At 33.2% G+C, this 20,284-nt stretch overlaps 1 protein-coding gene and 1 pseudogene across 10 annotated transcripts in view; one reads left to right on the top strand and one right to left on the bottom strand.

Moving 5' to 3' along the window:
• Nucleotides 1-20,284, bottom strand: part of LOC145293795 (sodium-dependent phosphate transporter 1-A-like) — a 263,709-nt gene that overhangs the window by 145,639 nt on the left and 97,786 nt on the right. The gene's annotated exons all lie outside the window — the stretch shown is intronic.
• Nucleotides 13,480-13,692, top strand: LOC145294412 (U2 spliceosomal RNA; annotated as a pseudogene).

Genomic DNA, 20,284 nt, shown 5'->3' with positions numbered 1-20,284 from the left:
TGGCCAATTATTTTAATGAAAAATATATTATTTCTGTCAGTATGATGAAAAATTAATTGAAAAATGAAAACAATTTCAATGAAAAATTAATTGAATAAAATATTATTGAATAATTATTGGACAATTTTTATGAAACTTTTAGAAAATTTAAATAAAAATCAAGCAAAAAAATATTGTAAGGCTGGAAAGTTTCATGAATAAATATATTTTTTTTTTAATAACAAGCAACTGATAACAAAATTTTTTTTTTCTTATGAATTTTTTTTTCAAATCAAGATAAATATTTTGATTTTTCATAAATAATAAACCAATAATAGCAAATAAATATTTTCTTTATGAGTTTTTGTATTAGGATTAAGGCACTCAACATTTCAGCATCTTCCGGTGTTTTCCATAAACCACCCAGGCAGCAACAAGAGCATCGTTCTTATACTGTATAAGTACCCCAGTTAGTACAAAATAAAAAAAATGTACAAGTCATACACTCACGAGAAATAGACTCAGACACATGAGAAATGGTCACACAGTTTTTTTTTATATAGTGACGTAGATAAGTCTATTTAAAAATATTGTTCACAATGATGAAGGATAATTTGATTGCAACGTTTTCCAAATGAATACTAAGATTAAAAGTATCCTACTTTTTCACATTTCTAAATAGACAGAAAAATACTAGGTACAAAAGCAAAATATACAAAAACAAAAAACAAAGAAAAGAATGATAGTACAGCTGTAATCAGTTGCTTTTGAAGCTTGCAGATTAGAAAGCACAAGAAGTCAGACATAATATTCTTTGATTCAGAGTAGGTGGCATCTACTTGCATCTCCTACTAATAGAAAATAGAGTACAAGGTCGTTTACTTTTAAAGTGCTTCTAATCTGTAATCCTATCTGGGATGAAAAACATCAGATGATTTGTTTAAACTTTTGATTTTCGAAGAAATACCTGTACCGTTTCTGCAGAACCAGAAAGGAAACTAAATTTGAACAAATAACATTTTTATTTTAGTAAAACAAAAGTTTTTAAAAATAAATAAAGCAAAAACAAAAATAACAAAAGAAAATAATAATGATCCAAAAAAAACAAAAAAACAAAAAAAACAAATGAAACAAAAAAATGTCTTATTAAATTTATAGATTATCCAGTAGAATATTTTCAATACGAAACTGACTTCACAGCTGCTATTTCTACGATAGAAGATCAAAAAGTAATGAACATCTGAAGAAGGGATTTTCTTGAAATATTAAGTTATACAGACTCATTATTAAGTGACACTGAAGAGAAGATTTATAATAGAAAATAAAAGAAAAGAAAATATAAAAAGATAAGTTTAACAAAACCAATAAACAAACAAATTTTGTTAAATAGTAAGGATCTTACACCAGTAAATTAGCAATTAAGTTAGCTAGTGTGAATTTTGACAAGGGTCACTCTTAGTGTATATCAGGATAATCCAAATCTGTACAACAAACAGTTCTCAGGGTTGAATGAAAGATGCATAACAAAACAAGGGCAAGAGGTCACACTCTGTAGACAAAAAATAAGTCGAACGATGACGTTACATCACGTTTCTGAGCAAGAGAGACATAGGTTTTCAGATCAGTTCTCTCAGAGAAGCCATACGACCGAGACACACTAATGATGTAGGATAATCTAAGGCAAACGTTATCGATGCATCCTCATTTCTTAAATAACGAAATTAAGAAGTAAATAATTAGGTAGTAATTTAGTTTCTCTCTCCTAAGTCCATTCTCTTCAATAAAACTTTGAAGAAACGTAGAGAACCCCTTCTTGTGTATTTTCTGCATGAGAAGTTTTATTGATGTTGGTTAAACAGACGATCAACAACCACTAAATGAAGCGGGCACTCATAAAAAGCGAAAAATGAAGAGAAACGCCAAAGTCAGTCAGTAATGTAGAGAGACCCAAAAAGGTTAATTCTCATTCTATAACGGACATTTAAGCTTGTGTCTGACTATCAAAAAAAGTAGAGCAAGGTGGAATCAATCAAATGTGAAGGCCATATAAAAGAAGAGAGCACAAAAGTCATAAAGGTAAATTTTATTGCTCATCGATGAAAACATAACACTTTCTTGGTTTTATCTTCCTTTCGTCTTGTTTTCAACTGTACTTCTATCCAATATAAACCCACAATGTAAACAGTCTTTGTTAAATTATTTATATAAAATCAATTTTAATTTACTGGTTTTCATCTTAAAGCTTATTTCATGCATGGAAACTTGTCTTTAACTCCTCATATATCCTTTGCAAATCAGCATTTCTCAACATTGGATTTCTCAAACATTATAATAAAAAATTAAATGTCTTTATTCCTGGAATGATTAAACAAGTTTTGGGCAATACAATTAGATATTTTTCTTTTTCTAATCTATCTATATAATCAGAAAACCATGTCTATCGTCCATCCTTGCTTGAAACTTCTCTTCAATGATCAGGCGATTCCATCTTTTCAAAAATCGATGACAGGTGATCTTTTTATTTTTTTTTTATTGAGATATGTTTTTATTTCAAACTCGGGGATTTTTACTTAAATCATTACAAGTTGTTTCGATAGACAGGACAATAAATTATCTCGCCGATCTCATCACATGATCTAAGCTAAAATAAAATATCCAAATCATATTTAGCTCTACTAACGTATTGAGCACTTTTTACCCTATTTTTTTTAACTATAGTTTTTTATATTTAAATTTCATTCAGAAAAATATGATTTTTGAAAACAAAAATTTATTATTTGAACAAAGAATACAATTCAAAGTAATTTCCTTAATCCATGGATTTTCGATGTAGGTTCATCTCCTAAAGAAAATCATGAGCAAAATATTAAATCTGGTTTGATATAATTTTGCTTTTCAGTACATGCATAGAAAATATATTAAAGATTAAATCTTTTTAAGGAACATAGAGAAAGAAAATAAGGATTGAAACAAAAAAAGATGTCCCTTAAAAAGATTTAATATATTTTCAAAGTATGTGCTGAAGAGTAAAATTATATCAAACCAGATTTATTATTTTGCTAATGATTTTCCTCTGAGGATATGAGCCTACATAAAAAAATCATGGATTAAGGAAATTACTTTGAATTGTATTCTTTGTTCAAATAATAAATTTTTGTTTGGAAAATTTCTTTTTTCTGAATGAAATTTCAATACAAAAAACTATAAATTTTATTTTCCTCTATCTTTCGATTCTACCTGATGGCACCAGAATCATAGATATTTTTTTTTAGTTCTCACTGCTATACATTAGGTCTAATATAATGATCAATAGAGAATTTTCTCTATAATAATAAATATGTAATCTGCATGAATTAAAATATCATATTTAAGTGTATTTTATGACCGGGAAACGCCTGGCAGCCTGATAGTTATAAATATTAAAGATGAGTTGATTAATGTTTGTTTCCCTAAAGTTTTTTCCTATATAATTTAATTACACAAAATGCATGTCATAATATTTGTGAAGTCTACAAGTAGGTTATGTTTGTTAAATATCAGAATTCATCTAATTAGCCAATTTGCAATTAATTAACCAAATGATGCACTTCTCTCTATGATCCAGTTTACCACTCTCCTCTCTAACAATATGTTGTTTTAATCCTTTGCTCTTATTTACTACACTCGCTTTTTCTCACTTATGGAAGTAAAGTTCACTCTCTGCTCCTATTGATCAATATGTAATCACTTTTGTTGAGGCATCTAATACTCTCCTCTTCCTTTTCTCACTTTTTATATTAGTGAAACAAAGAAAATAGTAATACAATTTCAACTCATCACGAGAGAGAGAGAGAGAGAGAGAGAGAGAGAGAGAGAGAGAGAGAGAGAGACTAGTTTTCAATTTTGTCTTTATTTTTTGAACGCGAACTCAATGGTTGATCTAACAGGTCATTTTCTTTTGCCTTTTCCAGTTATAACACTAAAGCTGAGCAAATCAAAGTTTTATTTACTCACGGCTTCTTTCTTATAAACTACTAACAGCCCGCCTGGCGTTCCTTAGTCGTAAAATCCTCATAAATATTACATTTTAATTAATGCAGAATACTTATTTATTATAAACAGAAATACTGTAGGTGTTAAACGTAATGTTAAATTCCTTTAAACAAAAAAAATGAAATTAAAAAAAAAAAAAAAGGAAAGAAACTGAGACATATACATGCGAGTATTATTTTTTCTAAACAGTTCACTTCTTTTAAGACCAAAAAAATACTCGAGCTGAGACTGAAACCAAAACCTAAAGATAGTGAGTCAAGTACGATAACGATTAGGCCAGCTTGACACAATATTGGAAAAGCGTTTTCAAACCTACTTATTCTTGACATAAGTAAACTGTCATGTGAACAATTCACGTATGCACATTCATGAAATAGCTGACAAACACACAAATGCCCATTTTTCAATTTTGACCCCTTAGCAGCCCTTTTTTCGGATGAAAACCAGTTAAGTTTCCCCATGTCTGAATACTCTACATACCAAATTTCAAGTCTGTAAATCAAAAATTGAGTATATAGATTAAGAAGTGTCCTCTCACACACACATTCTCACTTTTATAGATATATAGATGAGGATACAAAATACATGTTACAATATTCTTTAGTTCTAGGATAGAGTTATGTTTGGAAAATTTCTATTTTAATTCTTCTAATTAATCATAATTTTCAAGTAACTCAACATTCTTATTTAGCTTTTGCTGCATCTTTTCCTTTCTCTCACCATGTTTCAAAGCAACTGCTAATATGAATTTTTTTAAATAATCACCTAAAAATAAAATCAGCAAGAGCAAAAACTCATTTTAAATTGAATATAATAGGAGTTATCTCCCTTAAATTCAAAAATATACAAACAAATAAAATTTCAAAACTTAAAATTACTTTTGATGGTTTCATCTAATTAATGCCAAGATAGTGTTGGTTTAATCAAAGATTTGAAAGAAAATCTTAGTACTTGTGTTATAAGGAGATAAATTTCTTTTATTTATTCAATCAGAAGCAATAATGCATTATTTTTACAATCTTTCCTTTATATTCCAGTAATATTTAGGAACTATCTGAAGAATTTTTGAATTTATGATATACACTGGAGACATTGTTTTACAATTCCAAAAATGTTCAACTAATTTAAGTCAGCTATAAAACCATAAGATGCGATTGCAAAATGAACAGGTGAATAGAGGAAAGGAGGGGGGGGGTCCAGTATAGGGATTTACACTACAAACTACTTTTAACTGATTACAATAAAGACAATATAATTACAGTTAGATTTGACATACGTGTGGAAATCTATAGACTTCCACATTTTCAATCATTTATGGTTGACAAGGCAGTTCTTACAATTTTTAACTTTTAAATTTAGATGAACATATCTCGACTCAAACAAAAATTTATTGATCAAAATAGGCACCATCAGGATCAACACACTTTTGCCAACGCAAAACAAGTGTATTTATGCCAGTAACATAAAAGTCTTGCGTTCTGAAGACGTTTTTGATATTGCTTAGGTTTTTTAAGCATTTCTCATGCAGAAAGTTGTTGAGATACTTGAAAAAGTGGTAGTTGATAGGTGAGAAGGCTGGAGAGTATGGCCAATGAGGCAGAGTTTCGTAACCCAATTCGTTCAACTTCTGCTGGGTCGGTTTAGCAACATGTGGTCAGGCATTGTCGTGAAGGAGAATTGGGGCTTTTCTGTTGACTAATGCTGGATGTTGTTGTTTCTGATGCATTCATCCATTTGTTGACAGTACTTCACTGCCGTAACGGGTTCACCTGCATTCAAAAAACTAATGGATGAGACCAGTTGCAGACCACCAACAGCAGCATGACCTTCTTTTAGTGCAACTCTGGCTTCAGGAATGTCGTGGGACTTTGTTGGTGTCTAACCACTGAGCTGAGCATCACCGGTTGTCGTAAAGAATGCACTTTTCATTGCAGGTCACAACCTAATTGAGAAACGGGTCGTTCTTGTGTAAAAGAAGGGAAGATGACCGTTCATAACAGCGTTTCCTTTGGTTGTCATTCAATTCACGAGACAACCATTTATCAAATTGTTTTGTCTTTTCAATCTCTCAAGTGGTTGGAAATCATAGTATACATTATATCTAATTCAAAAGCAAGTTCTCGAGCGGTTGTGCGTGGATTGGCTCCGATAAAGACTCTTAATTGATCGATGGCCGACCACTACGCTCATCATCTTCAAGATACTCATCGCTGCCACAAAATCTCTTAAACTACTATTGTGCTGTGCGTTCAGTGGTGGTTCCTGGACCAAATGCTTTGTTGATATTTCAAGTTGTTTTAGCAGCTTTTCGACTTAGCTGGAATTGAAATAAGAAAATTGTGTGAATTTGCTTCTTTTTTTTTTTTTTCCATTTTGTATTCAACGTTCTGAAACGAAAACATAATGGTTTTAAAATTATTGTAATTTAAATGATTATATAGAGTGAAAAATGCTCTTTAAAATGATATATAAAGTAAAGGTGTTATAACGAAAACTTATTTGAAAATGCATCATTTGAAATCAAAATTAAAAATTCCACAAGAACTTTCTTCAACAAAATTATTAAATTTCATAACAGCTTTATTAAACCTTTCACAAAATCTTAAAATAGTTGAATCGACTATAAACTTGGTACTCCTATTATGTTAACAGCTGAAATGGATGAGTTTAGCATCACACTGTGTACAAAGGTAACTTGACTTGTTAAAAATAAGTGTAAAAAATATATTTCAAATTCCCAGGGAAAAGGTTAAAAAGTGACTTTAAAAAATAACAGGATATGTTTATTTTATTAGATAAGTCATAGATTCTCTCATGAAAATTCTAAGCTCTCACTGAACGAGAAAAAACAAAGTGAATGGATGTTTTATCTATCTGGATTTGAGGTAAGAGCTTTGACCTTACTGACACGTGTCAGAGTGGTTATTATGCTATTTTTCACCTCCACCTGTCAAATAAATAAGAAAAGAATGAAATAAAACAGGTTTGCTTTTTCTAAAACTACCAGAGCCTTTCTGCTAGATCAGAGGTTCCTAACCAGAGGTAAATTTACTCTTAGGGGGTAAAAAATTATATAGTCAGGGGGGTAAATGACTGAACGAAAACGTATAAGTGAACTGATGTTTTATCTATCTGAATGTGAGGTAAGAGATTTGACCTTACTGACACGTTTGATAATTTGAAAACAATTATTTCTTTCCACATTTTATCAAGTCTAAGAAACGTAATGCAAATTAACTTTATAATTTTCTAACGTTTGATTTTTTTTTATTTTTGTGATACAAATGTATTTGTATATTTTTATACAAAACCTAGAGTCCTAAACAATAAAAAGGTTCCTTTTGACCTTGTTTTTTGCTGTCACTTTATGACGGCTATGAATTTTTTGTATGGGGGAGGGGTTAAATGGAGAAATACATAAATCCGAGGGGTGAAACATTGAGAATGGTTGTGCTAGATTGATGTTCCAGTTAAAATTCTCAACCTGTGATTTAAACAGGATCTCTGCAGAGGAATTCCTCATATTCTTTACCAACTGTACATCTTCTGCTTGTAGTTTCTAACTTGGAAATTGGTCTCTCGATAATATACTTTTTCAATTTAAGCATTGCAGAAATGCCCGATTGTCCATGCTGAGAGGAAAATGAAATCTGGCCCAATAATAACTCGCTATTGGACTTAGGAGCTACTGTTTGGAGCCAAATCTACAGAGATACTATGTAGGGAGTTGAGCAGCAAGATGTCTGTTCACATTACACTTGAATTTCTGCATGTTAGCACAGTCAGGGAAGCAGGGACCTGGGAGGGAATTTTGAAGAGAGAAACTATTAGAGTAGAAGGCTTTCTGACATCTAAGCATCAGTGTAGGGTGAGATTTTGCTGCTTGTCAGGTTAGTCAGAGTATTTACATCAAGGGTGTACAAGTGCTTCAAATTTGTTGGAGCACATTCCATTAAAATACTTGTAAAACAGGCACACAGATGCCACATTTTGGTGATGGGATAGGGGTTGGAATTTAGTTAATAATGCGGGATTAAAAACAATAAAACTAGTGACAGATGCATCAGCCAGATGCAACAACAATAATTCATGTATGGGCGGATGATGACTTTGTAGAAATATACGATACCCTCAGGTGTGAGTAATTTTCTAGCACATTAGAGAGTGTCTACCTTTTTTGCAGCAACATTGGCAATGTCCTCAATGTATTTGTTCCAATTTATGTTGCCTGTGAATGTTAAGCCGAGTAGTTTGAACAAAGAAATTTCATGTAGTGTATTATTATTAGCCATGTCAATCAGTGGTAGAGACGATTTCTTGAAATTGTTAAAGGAAAAAACTTAGTTTGGCAGCATTGAATGTTACCATTCATTTACGTTCCCATTCCACCATAGACTGGAAGTCTTCCTCTAAGATTTTAGCCGCTGCCTAATTTTCCTCTGATGTCTGTTATAGAGAGTATTGTCATCAGAAAATAAACCTATCTCAAAGACAATTTTATCAAGATCATTTACAAATATGTGGAATAATAAAGATCAACCCCTGTGGCACACCCGCATTTATATTATGTTATTTTGATGTACAACTATCGAGGGCAATCTGGATTTTTCTCTTATCTAAGAAGTGTTTGATTATATTAAGTATTTGTCCAGTAATATCATTAAATTTTCATGAGAAGATCTTCATGCCTGAACCTGTCAAAGGCCTTAGACATATCTAGGGCTACTGCCCTTGCCTCCTTTGCTTTATACAGTGTATGGTATATACATTCAGAGATTGCAATTAGGATATCTGCAGTAGAAAGAACTTGCCTTAATCCATACTACCGGTTGGAAAAAAGTTTAGTATCTTTGAGGTTGCTGACTTATGCTTGTTTTCTAAAAGACTCAAAGATTTTGGTAAAGATCAGAAGGCAGCTAATGGAATTATAATTGAGTGGGGCAATTCTTTTCACCAGAATTCTTGAAAATTGGCACCACAGAAGCAATTTTCCAGCAATCAGGGAAGCAAAATTTGGTAAGGCATTTGTTAAAGTGTTCGGCGAGAACCGAGACAACCTCAGCAGAACATTTTTTTAACAGTATACCAAGGATGAGATCAGAACCATACACCTTCATACACAACTTTAATCCCTGTTTGTCATCCTTTTTTTGCCCATTGTCATAATATCTTGTATCTAATAAGTTTTAAGACAAATTAACAGCAATGGATCCGATAGAATTATGGAAGATATCACAGAGCGACAAAGATTTTCTTGTATAACAAGACAGCATCTCTTTCATCTTCCTCCAGTTAAGTAAAATGACTATCTTAGAATGTAGCATACTATTCTTTTTTTTTTATAAATTGATCACCACTTATCAAGGCTCAAAGACCACTCAAGGAAAAAGTTCATGAGTGTCAGGCAATCAGTGAGACATCACTGTGATTATTGGTAATGGTGGAACTTGGGTAGTGTTTGCATATTTAAGAGGATAGCTCAACAGGAAGTTGTTTGAAAACTACCAGATTATAATCAGCTGGGAAGCCGCTCCGTGGTATTGTGTTCCACAGACTGGCAGGTTTAGGAAAGAAACATTCACATGAAATTTACATTTAGCTTGAAGCACAGATAGATAATAAACAGAAATTGTTAGTAGTTGCTGTAGTTAGACGAATGTCTGCTGCAAATGTTCAACAAGAGGAGAGAGGCATAGTTAGAAGCTTAGTTGAGCACTTGCCATACAATATAGTATGCTTGCTGATGATGTAGATGAGGATGAAAACAAATTTATTCATCAGAACTCAATATATATTTTGATCTTTTTAAAAATGTGTCTTGTTTATATTTGAAAACATGTGTCCTTTGAGTGACATGAAATAAAGTGTCGGGTTAAATCCATCTCTTTCAGATGCTAGCATAATTGAGGTACTGAATTTACATTTGGTTCAAATTTTGTAAGTCTTTGTAAATCCTAACACGTCAATGAAATATTTTCTAAGAGTACGAGAAAAATGCAAAAAATAGTGAAAATAAAATATCTGCGACTTGTGCATTATGGAGAACACTGGGGTAATAATATTATTATTATTACTTTGATCTATGTGTCTATACATGAATAAGATATCTACCTGTGAATTTTCTCACTTAAACAAGTCATAAAATATGCATGTTCTACTTCTTTTTCAAGGTTGACTTTTCAGGTTGTTCTAGCTTGCCTCTTAAACACATGTGTATTGTTAAAGTAATGGTTCAAGTAATGAATGTTGTGTTAAACTCTTTAATTATTTTAAAGACCAATTTATTAAATAACTTTGACACATTTAATCAACTAATTAAGTTTCAGGTAGATATAATAAAAATAAGTATCTATAAATTGTTGAAGCCTAACTTTAAATATAAAAAACAAAAAAAATGTGAAAATATTTCTAACATTACATGAAAAGTAACTTGAAGAAAATGAGTGCTGATGCAGATATTATAGTTAAACAATCTATTATAGACATGTATAACCTCATAAAATGCTGAATGTGTTGTTAACATGAAAATAACTTAAAAATTTAAATTAAGCTGAATCAAGACAGCAGACATTACATACATAAAGACTTCAATATCCTTCCATAGAGCTTTATAACAATAATAAATGATAAATTTAAGATAAGCTAAATTAAAATTACATATTTATATAAAAATACAATTTACAATGGACACATGTTTAGCTATTTTATGGCTTATCAGCAAGATTCTAAACCAAAGTCACAGTAACTGCAATCCGGCAACCTTATTGAGAGCTTTAGTTTCTGTTGAAATTTATTGGAAAGTATAAACAGCCAACCATAGTATATATATATATATATATATATATATATATATATATATATATATATATATATATATGTGCCATCATCATTGCTCACAAAAATCGCTGTTTCAATTATTTCAATGAAATGTTTTGAAATTAAAGCAACCTTTAAAATTGTCCATATCCATTGCAAAAGGATCATGGAAAACACAAAAGAATCCTATGCTAAATCTAGAGTAGCTGAGGCTTGATTCTTATTTGCTTGAATAACAAACAAAATTCTGAACAGATGTAAAATCTCTATTCCAATCATCATCAATGGACTAAAAGTGATTTCCTCAGCATTTGATAAAGCCAAACTTTGCATCAAATTCTATTCTTTGTGAGTAGAATCGCTTACATCCTGAATTTCACCTTATGACTAAATACTCTGAATGACATCCATATATCCGTCTGAGATATGATACTTATCAAGAACATTGGTGCCAGCAAGGTAATTGGTCCTGACAAAATTCCAATTACAGTGCTGAAGAAACTCCAACCAGGACTAGCTTCTATTTTTACAAAACTGTTCAATTGTTTCTTAAAGGAGAAATGCTTTCTATAACCTTGGAAATTTTTGACAGTCTGGCCAGTATTTAAAAATACTGGAGATTGGTCTTTTGCATCTCAGTACAGACCAATCAGTCTCCTGTGCGCTTGAATCTGTGATAAATCAAGAAGTTGTCAACCACTTAAGCAAAACAATCTACTCAGTGACAAGCAATATGAATTTCATCCTGCAAGATTGACAACGGATATGCTGTCATATCATTCACTGACATCCATGCAGATGGTTACTTTTAATACATCTAAAACCAAGCTTCTATTCTTTCATCACCAAGGATTGGATTTTCACTTTAAAGTTAGAGTGAATAATTTCCTTAAGAAAAACCCTTTCTAGAATTTATTTTTACTCCAGACCTGAAATGAAAGTCTTAAATCAAATCCGTTGTTAAGATTGTTGATAAAATGGTGGGATTGTTTTACGGCTTCAGAAAATATTTCTACCTGTATAAGAGTAAAATACATCCTAAGATGCATGCCTATCATCACTTAGAGCATTCCTTCCTGCTTCAATAGAGTACAAAATCAATTTCAAACTAAGAGGGAAGATGTCCTCTTCTCTTCCTTTTAGCCTCTTTTTCACAGAAAAGACATTGTTATTTGGTATTTTATCGTTATTTTCATGACCGAGCTCTTGTAAAACATTCACAACAAAAGCTCGTCTAGCTACACCGACTGTAAATTATTTTCCTTTCTTCCTCCCTGTACTTAATGGAACTTCTATGGGCTGTGGAATACAATACCATGGAGCTGCTTCCTAGCTTACTAGCACATGGTTATTTTAAAGTTCTATATTAACAAATTCTTCCTCAAATTCCATCAAGTTTCAACCATTGCCACCAATCTTGAAGGTGTGGTCTCACCATCCACCTGGCAAACTCATTAATCCTTATCCTCGAGTGGCCTTTGGATCTTGATGAATATTTACTCATTAGTATACAAAAAACGTCTTATTTCCACTAATCAACCAAATATATTCATGAATTACTGTTTCTATGTCACCCATCTTTTGCAACCAGCAGTGTTGTATCAAGACAAGAAAAACGCATGGATGTTAGCACAACATGCGTAGGAATAGAATATTCCCAACACGTGTGAAACTATAATTGCTTAGCAAATATTTATAATTATTTTCACCTACCCTACTCTTCAGCACCAACAAAACAGCAAACATTCTTCACCAGATTGATTCTGATTGGCTTACAACAAAGGATTTTTTTTTAAGAATGTCATTGGCTGTATGCAATACATGTGTAATATCATAGTAAATATCAACATTTTGGACGAAAAGTCCAACGCAACAGAAATGATAATCTTTGTACTTATTTTGTCAATGGTCATTACTTGGAGACATACAAAGCAGCAGATAGTACCCCTTGAAGTTAAGTAGATCATTCCTCCATGGATCACAGAAGACTTCCATACAACAAACATTCAAATGATAAATCGAAATATTTGAAATCACTTGTACTGGAAAGATCCATCATTTCTGCATTGTAGTCTTGTTATTATAACCCTGCCTTATGATGGGTATTGCAGCTAGTATCATAAAGCTGATTATACCCACCAGATGTTGTTCTGTTATGTAATCGTGATGATAGACAAGGTTGAAAGACATTGCGTAATAAAAAAGAAAGAACAATAAATTGGAAAAAGAAAAACATGCCTTCTTAACCGCCATCAGCTGCAGACATATACAATCAAGTGTGAAGGTTAAAGAATGTCAAAAAGCAAGAACACAGGTAAAGAAGAATTCTATAGGAATTGCAAAAACCTATTGCAAGTTTTGCCTTTATCTGGTAGACATGCAGCAACTGCCTTTTTAGACAGTATTGAAATGCGGCCAAAAGTTCTTTATCGAAAAAAATGTTCATGCATTCTGCAAATGAACATCTCTATGAATATTTGAACACACACACAATCATGTATTTACATATGCTACGCTAATTCATCAAACACAAGTATGTAATTACAGTCATATAAACATAACAGAAATTGCAAATACATAGATTTGTCATATTAACAAATTGTTCTCACAATTAAATGAGCTTTTGACAAGTTGAAAATCATTTGGCATAAACTAAAATCTTGGCCTTTTGGCCAAGATCAAAGTGTAGTATCTGTTCCGGCAGGTGCTGCACTTGAGATGGTTTGTGCCAGTCAATGGAGGGGAAGCCCTCTATGCTGGGACAATTATTATTTTTGGTAACCAGAGTAACCCCTTTTAGGGGAGCTGGTTTTTACCTCACATTAAAAACGGCCTTGTGCCTAATTTGCTCAGTGGGGGAGCAAATAAATACCATCTGTTCCGGCAGATACTGCCGCAAAGACCAGATGTGGGGGCAACCCCTAATGCCTGACCTTTAACCAGCTCCCATTTCCCACCTCTCGGGAGCTGGTCCCCTTTTTCCCTTCCCCCTCCCTTCACCCCTCACATTAAAAATTGGCCTTGTGCCTAATTTGCTCGGTGGGGGAGCAAATAAATACCATCTGTTCCGGCAGATGCTGCACTTAAGATAATTTGTACCAGTCAATGGAGGGGAAACCCTCTATACTGGGACAATTATTATTTTTGGTAACCAGAGTGACCCCTTTTAGGGGAGCTGGTTTTTACCTCACATTAAAAACGGCCTTGTGCCTAATTTGCTCAGTGGGGGAGCAAATAAACACCATCTGTTCCGGCAGATGCTGCACTTAAGATAATTTGTACCAGTCAATGGAGGGGAAACCCTCTATACTGGGACAATTATTATTTTTGGTAACCAGAGTGCCCCCTTTTTGCCTACTTTTAGGGGAGCTGGTTTTTACCTCACATTAAAAACGGCCTTGTGCCTAATTTGCTCAGTGGGGGAGCAAATAAATACCATCTGTTCTTCAGATGCAGCACTTCCATTTCTCATTCTCTTTCAGTGGAGGAGAAATCCTTCACAATCGAGACAATTTTTTTTTTTGTACCTTTTCTCCACGTTAAAAAACGACCCTGGTGTCTAACTGCTCCATGGGGAGGCATTGTAAATAGGTACAATAAGTTTATGCTTGTTTATCTGAACAACTTTCATTGCTCCAATTCAATATGGCCAATTGCAGGCTAACCAGTTTAGGAAAATGGATTGGAAGAAGAAGCGGTTATAAAGGAAATCATATGTGCTTTGTGATACCATGTAACCCAGTATTGCCTACAACTAAACTGCTTTCTTCACCAGGCTTGTTCTAGATTTGACTGGTGGGGAGGGTGGCTAGCACCTGCAGTAAAATTAAAAGCAAGACTTTCAAAGGGTGGATGAACTTTCTCTGGGCCAATTTACTGAGAAAAACATTTGATAAATAATTTCATGAATGGGTCCTGTCAACTGGCCACTTCATTCATGCAATTTAATCCCATTCGATTTTCTTTGGGTATATGTAAAGGTCATGTCTATGCTGATAAAACAGACACAATAGACCACTTTGAAGACAAGAGTCAATACATTAGTGCTGGAAGATTGCCTAATTTAATACATAGAATTTGTGAAAATTGGATCTCTCGAATAGCCCATATATATTCGAGCCATGGGGCTATATGCTTGAAATCATATTTAAATTATAAATGCCAAAAATTAATCTTTTGAAATCTATACTCCTATAAATTTGATATTCATATTAAAAACCCTTTTTCATATTTATTTAAAAAGAAAATACAACTTTGATATACGAGTTGTAGAATTGCTTTCATCTGCAAAAGATCTAGCTAATTTACATATTCTTTTAAACATTCATTTTTATTAATTCCCTATTAGTATTTTTGGTTTTCCGTATAGGATGATCATCTTTAGTAAACTATTATGTGTAATTATATTCATGCAGATATTCTACATGATTTATACTTGCATAATATTTGCGTAAAAAGGTTATAGTAAACACAAACCTTTTTCTATATATATTTATGTATGCATATATTTATTTAAAAAATTTTGCTTATAAAACTTTTCTGGCAGTTTTTGGTCTACAGACATGAAACTTTATATATAGGGTATTTCAACCCATGTGAAACTTTGTATTTGGATTTTAGCTGGGGAAAATTGGTGCAAAGTGGGAAAATTAAAAAAATGGAATTTGCCAAATGAAGGTCAAACGACGGCATTACGAATATGCATGCGAAACGTTCAGCTATTGGTTCATGGTTTAATTTTTAGCCTTGCAGCAAGCATATCTTCATAGGTCAGGTATTAACGTCAAAGGAAATAGTAAAACATAAGCTAAACATTTTGGTTTTGATTCTCGGCAGTGGCGCACAAGTCATTTTTTTTTTAACTTTTAAAATCATTACTATATATTATGCCCAATATAATACAAAATCTGCATTAATCAAAATATCATATGTAAGCATATTTTATGACCGGGCAATGCCGGGTAGCCTGCTAGTAAACAACATTTGTGTCATAAAAATATTTTTCTGTGATTTATTTTAATTTCATCGCCTCTAAAAAAACACCCCATATTTATACCGAAACACCTTAGGCTCATTCAATTCAATTACATGTTAGAAAATTTCATTTCTAATTTTGCACATTTCTAATCTTGACCTGCAATTTTCTTATATACACACACGATAACCTTTTTTCATATTATTATTAGTAGTAGTAACATTAAAGTGGTGATGGTGGTAGTGGTGACGATATTTGCCATAAAAAAGAAGTCCCCTTCTATTAACTTTTTTAAATTACAAAAAAGAGAAAACGCTCATATTAAAAAAAAAAAAAAAAAAAAATAGAAGATTTTAAACACTCAGGAATATATAACTGTTTTATTTGAATGATTAAAGTTCTACTTTTTCATTTATTTTTTGTATTATATAAAATGTTGAAACCGTCTGAACAGAGTAAACCTAATTGAAATGGATTAATATTACTTTCTTAACTTCTTATTGTAACAGTGTGGATGTGTAAATGCATGCGAAATGACGTCATCAGTAAAGAAAAAAAAACGACTGTAAAAAAGAAAAAAAGAACAATCATGTGAGAGATGTGAAATATGGAATGAGACAATGTTCAAGACTTGTGAGAGGTTTGAATAACATTTGAGATCACGTGAGAGAAGCCGATCATGTGAGTGACATCATGAGGAAATAAATGTTGCTACAAAGAAAAAGCGAGTTGGAGTTATTTCCTATTCTGTCTTGATTTCCTTTGCAACTGAAACTGCACACAACCTGTTGATTACCAGACATAAACTGCAAGTATGAAGACAGAATTGTGTTCATGGTAGCAAATAGGTTCTCAGCATTCCATCAAATAAAAGATGCTGCATGGTAATATTCCCTATTGTACAAAAAATGTACCAAGCTTTATAAGTAGGGCTAGGACAACAGCATATTCTTTTCATTGTTTTGACTCTCGAGTGTGTATCCGTTGATATCTTATATGCTTTCATATAAAGTGATGTGGTTCTCGGTTGATTAACTGTGTCTGTCTCGGATATATACTCCAGAGTCAAAACAATGAAAAGAATATTCTGTTGTCATAGCCCTATTTATGAGTACTTTACATATCTTGAAAAAGGAAATTACCGAGGGGAATAGGGCCATCTATATATGGAGTTTAAAAATCACCATAAAATAAAGCATTATGTATTTTTTATCAACACATATTAAATAAAGTTATTTTATTCTTGCATACATTTTTTTTCAATAAAAGTTCTATTAAAAAGCAGTATCACTTGGTAACACACGGGGCACACATACTTGTCACAGATGTCAACCAACTCATATCACAAGGTCATTAATGTGAAGCATAAAATGAACTGATACAATGTTTCGACATATGACTAAAATATTCCAAAACAACAACAATGGGAATCATTAAGAAGCTGTCATATTTGATAATCATGTAAAAATGCAGAGTGGACAGTTTCATTTTAAGAAAAAATTAAAAACAGCTTCGCAAGTATACTTATATGACCTTCACACTCCAGAATTTCATGCACTAAAGTTCTCAAGTGATTTAAATAGAAATCAGCAAACCTTTTATTAAATAGTGAAAAAGTGCATACAATTGCATTCATACTTCCTGCTTCATCAGTGCAGAGCAGAAATAATGATACAATTTCAATAGTCATATTATAAACACAATGTCACACATAAATACAATCAATAATGGACGCATCAAACTCTGGGAAAATTAAGTTATGACAAAATAAGGATACTCATTTGTTAACCATTTCACACTGGTGACCCACTTCACCTCGAGTAACATGCAAGATGAGAATAGTAGTCCAAATAATACAAATAATCCTCGTCTCAAACATTAAAATACGTAAAAGTGGATAAACTTTTTAAAATGATTATTTTGATTATTTTAATGGATAAATTAAAATAATTGCATTGGTCTACGTTTCTAGTTTTTCTATTTTTTATTTGTTTGGAATTTTTAAAGAATGAATGACTTTGTATTGTGTGGATCTAATATGCTTGCCAGCCGGTTTGCCTCGAACTCCACACTGGACCCTTCCAACCACCCCCTGCCTGACTTTCCTTTGCGCACAGACGCCACGCTAGATGATCTAAAAATCACCCCGGCTCAGGTACACGCTATCATAAAAAACCTTGACACTTCAAAAGCATGTGGACCTGATCTCATCCCAGCTGTGCTATTAAAAAAGTGCTCAGCCGAAGTAGTTCCAGTTCTCTCCAAACTCTACAACAAATGCCTTAATGTGGTACCAGTATTCAAGAATTCTGGCGAAAGAACTGACCCATCAAATTATCGCCCCATTAGCCTCCTCCCACTTTTTGCCAAAATATTTGAGACCATAATTAACCATGCTCTAGTCTGGCACCTTACAGATGCTAAACTTCTGACTAACAAACAATATGGATTTAGACAAGCCCGTTCCACAGCAGACATCCTCACTGTAATCTCTGAACGTATATACCATTCACTGGACAAAGCGGGGGAGGGCAGAGTGGTAGCTCTAGATATATCTAAGGCTTTTGACGGGGTGTGGCATGAGGGTCTCCTCAGGAAAATTAAATCATACGGTATCACTGGTAGAATACTTAACATAATTAAATCCTTCTTAGATAAGAGAAAAATCCAAGTTGTCCTCGACGGTCTTACAGTGGGATATAAATGCGGGCGTGCCTCAGGGGTCTATCCTTGGACCTCTATTGTTCCTAATATTTATTAATGACCTCCCCGACAAAACTGCCTCTGAGATGGGTATATATGCTGATGACAACACACTCTATAACAGGCATGACAGGAAAACAAATGAACACATAACTAAAGAAATGGCGGAAACACTAGAGGATGACCTCCAATCTGTAGTGGAATGGACACAAATGGATGGTCACATTCAATGCTGCCAAGACTAAACTGGTTTCCTTCAATAATTACAAAAAACCTTCTCTGCCACCAATAGCAATGGCCAGTGACTCCCTGTCTGAGAGTACATCTTTCAAACTGCTTGGCCTAACGTCCACAGGAAACATGAATTGGAACAATTATATTGAAAACATTTCCAGGGCCGCTGCGAAAAAGGTAGGCTCTCTCTCTACCGTGCTAGAAAACTACTGACACCTGAAAGTATCCTATACCTCTATAAGGCCACCATTCGCCCATTGAATGGAGTATTGCTGTCACATTTGGGCTGGTGCATCTGCTGCTAGTCTCTCGCTCCTAGACAAGATTCAAAAGAGAGTCGCAAATCTGATAGGCCCTGAACTGGCATCTAAGCTTCAGCCTCTGTCCCATCGACGAAACGTTGCATGCCTCTGCCTGTTCTACAAGTATTTTAATGGTGAATGCTCTGACGAACTGCTGACACTTGTGCCCCCACGACGTAGACACCCTCGACAAACCCGACAGGCAGCTAAATCCCACCCCCACACAATAGAGATCCCTAGATGTAAAAGATCTTTCTACTCTAGTTGTTTCTTCCCCAGAACCGCTAGACTCTGGAATTCTATTCCAGGTCGCTGCTTTCCTAACTGTACTGACATGCAGAAGTTCAAGTGCAACATAAACTGACATCTTGCTGCCCAAATCCCAACATAGTGCTCCAGTAGTTGCTGCCCCTGATAGTAGCCCCCTACACCAAAGTGGCAATGTGCCTTGTTTGGGGTGAAAATGTAATTAAAAAAATTAAAAAAAAAAAAAAAAACTATTTTATGCACAACAAATCAGTAATATTAAGTAAAAAGTACCTTGTGCTTTTTACTTAATATATATAATATATGCTTATAAGGGGTGTGAGTATCCAATGATAAAAAAGGTGAAATTTCACAACCTTTGTGTGTGTGTGTGTGTGTGTGTGTGTGTGTGTGTGTGTGTGTGTGTGTGTGTGTGTGTGTGTACGTGTGAGAGAGAGAGAGAGAGAGAGAGAGAGAGAGAAAGAGAGAGAGAGATAAGTAATGAAAATACAACTACTTTTTTCAATCATTTTCAACTAAGAAAATCAAAATCAAGAGACACAGAGTGCATATGTAAGGAATGAAGATAGGAAATCACTATGAGAAAACAAAAAATCTAATTCTCCATCATCATCCACCATGAATCGTTTGAAGTCTCAATTTTCATAGCAAAATAAACATTTTCAGTTTTCAAAACGAAATGTCATAGGAGAGAAAGGCAAGACAAAGAGAGGAAGAGAAAACAAACAAGAAAATAGAAATATAAAGCGAGTGAAAAAAAGAGAAAGAGGAAAAGAATAAAAAAAATCTAACAAAATAGCAACAAAATATCAGAAGGTAAAGCTCTAGCAATTTGACAAATCAGCTTTCAGTGGATTTCAATCAAAAAGCAAAGAAGTCACATTCATGTGAGGCTCTAACGATTTAAGCAGAAATCCGTTAATTTTGATTCAAATAAAGCAGAATGAATATAATTGTGATATAACTGAATCATTAT

Source organism: Euprymna scolopes, chromosome 15, assembly GCF_053919585.1.
Source record: "Euprymna scolopes isolate OS-2025 chromosome 15, ASM5391958v1, whole genome shotgun sequence".
In the NCBI taxonomy this organism is placed as follows: domain Eukaryota; kingdom Metazoa; phylum Mollusca; class Cephalopoda; order Sepiida; family Sepiolidae; genus Euprymna; species Euprymna scolopes.
The sequence above is the reverse complement of the archived record's forward strand: the minus strand, read 5'-3'. Positions and strand labels throughout refer to the sequence as shown.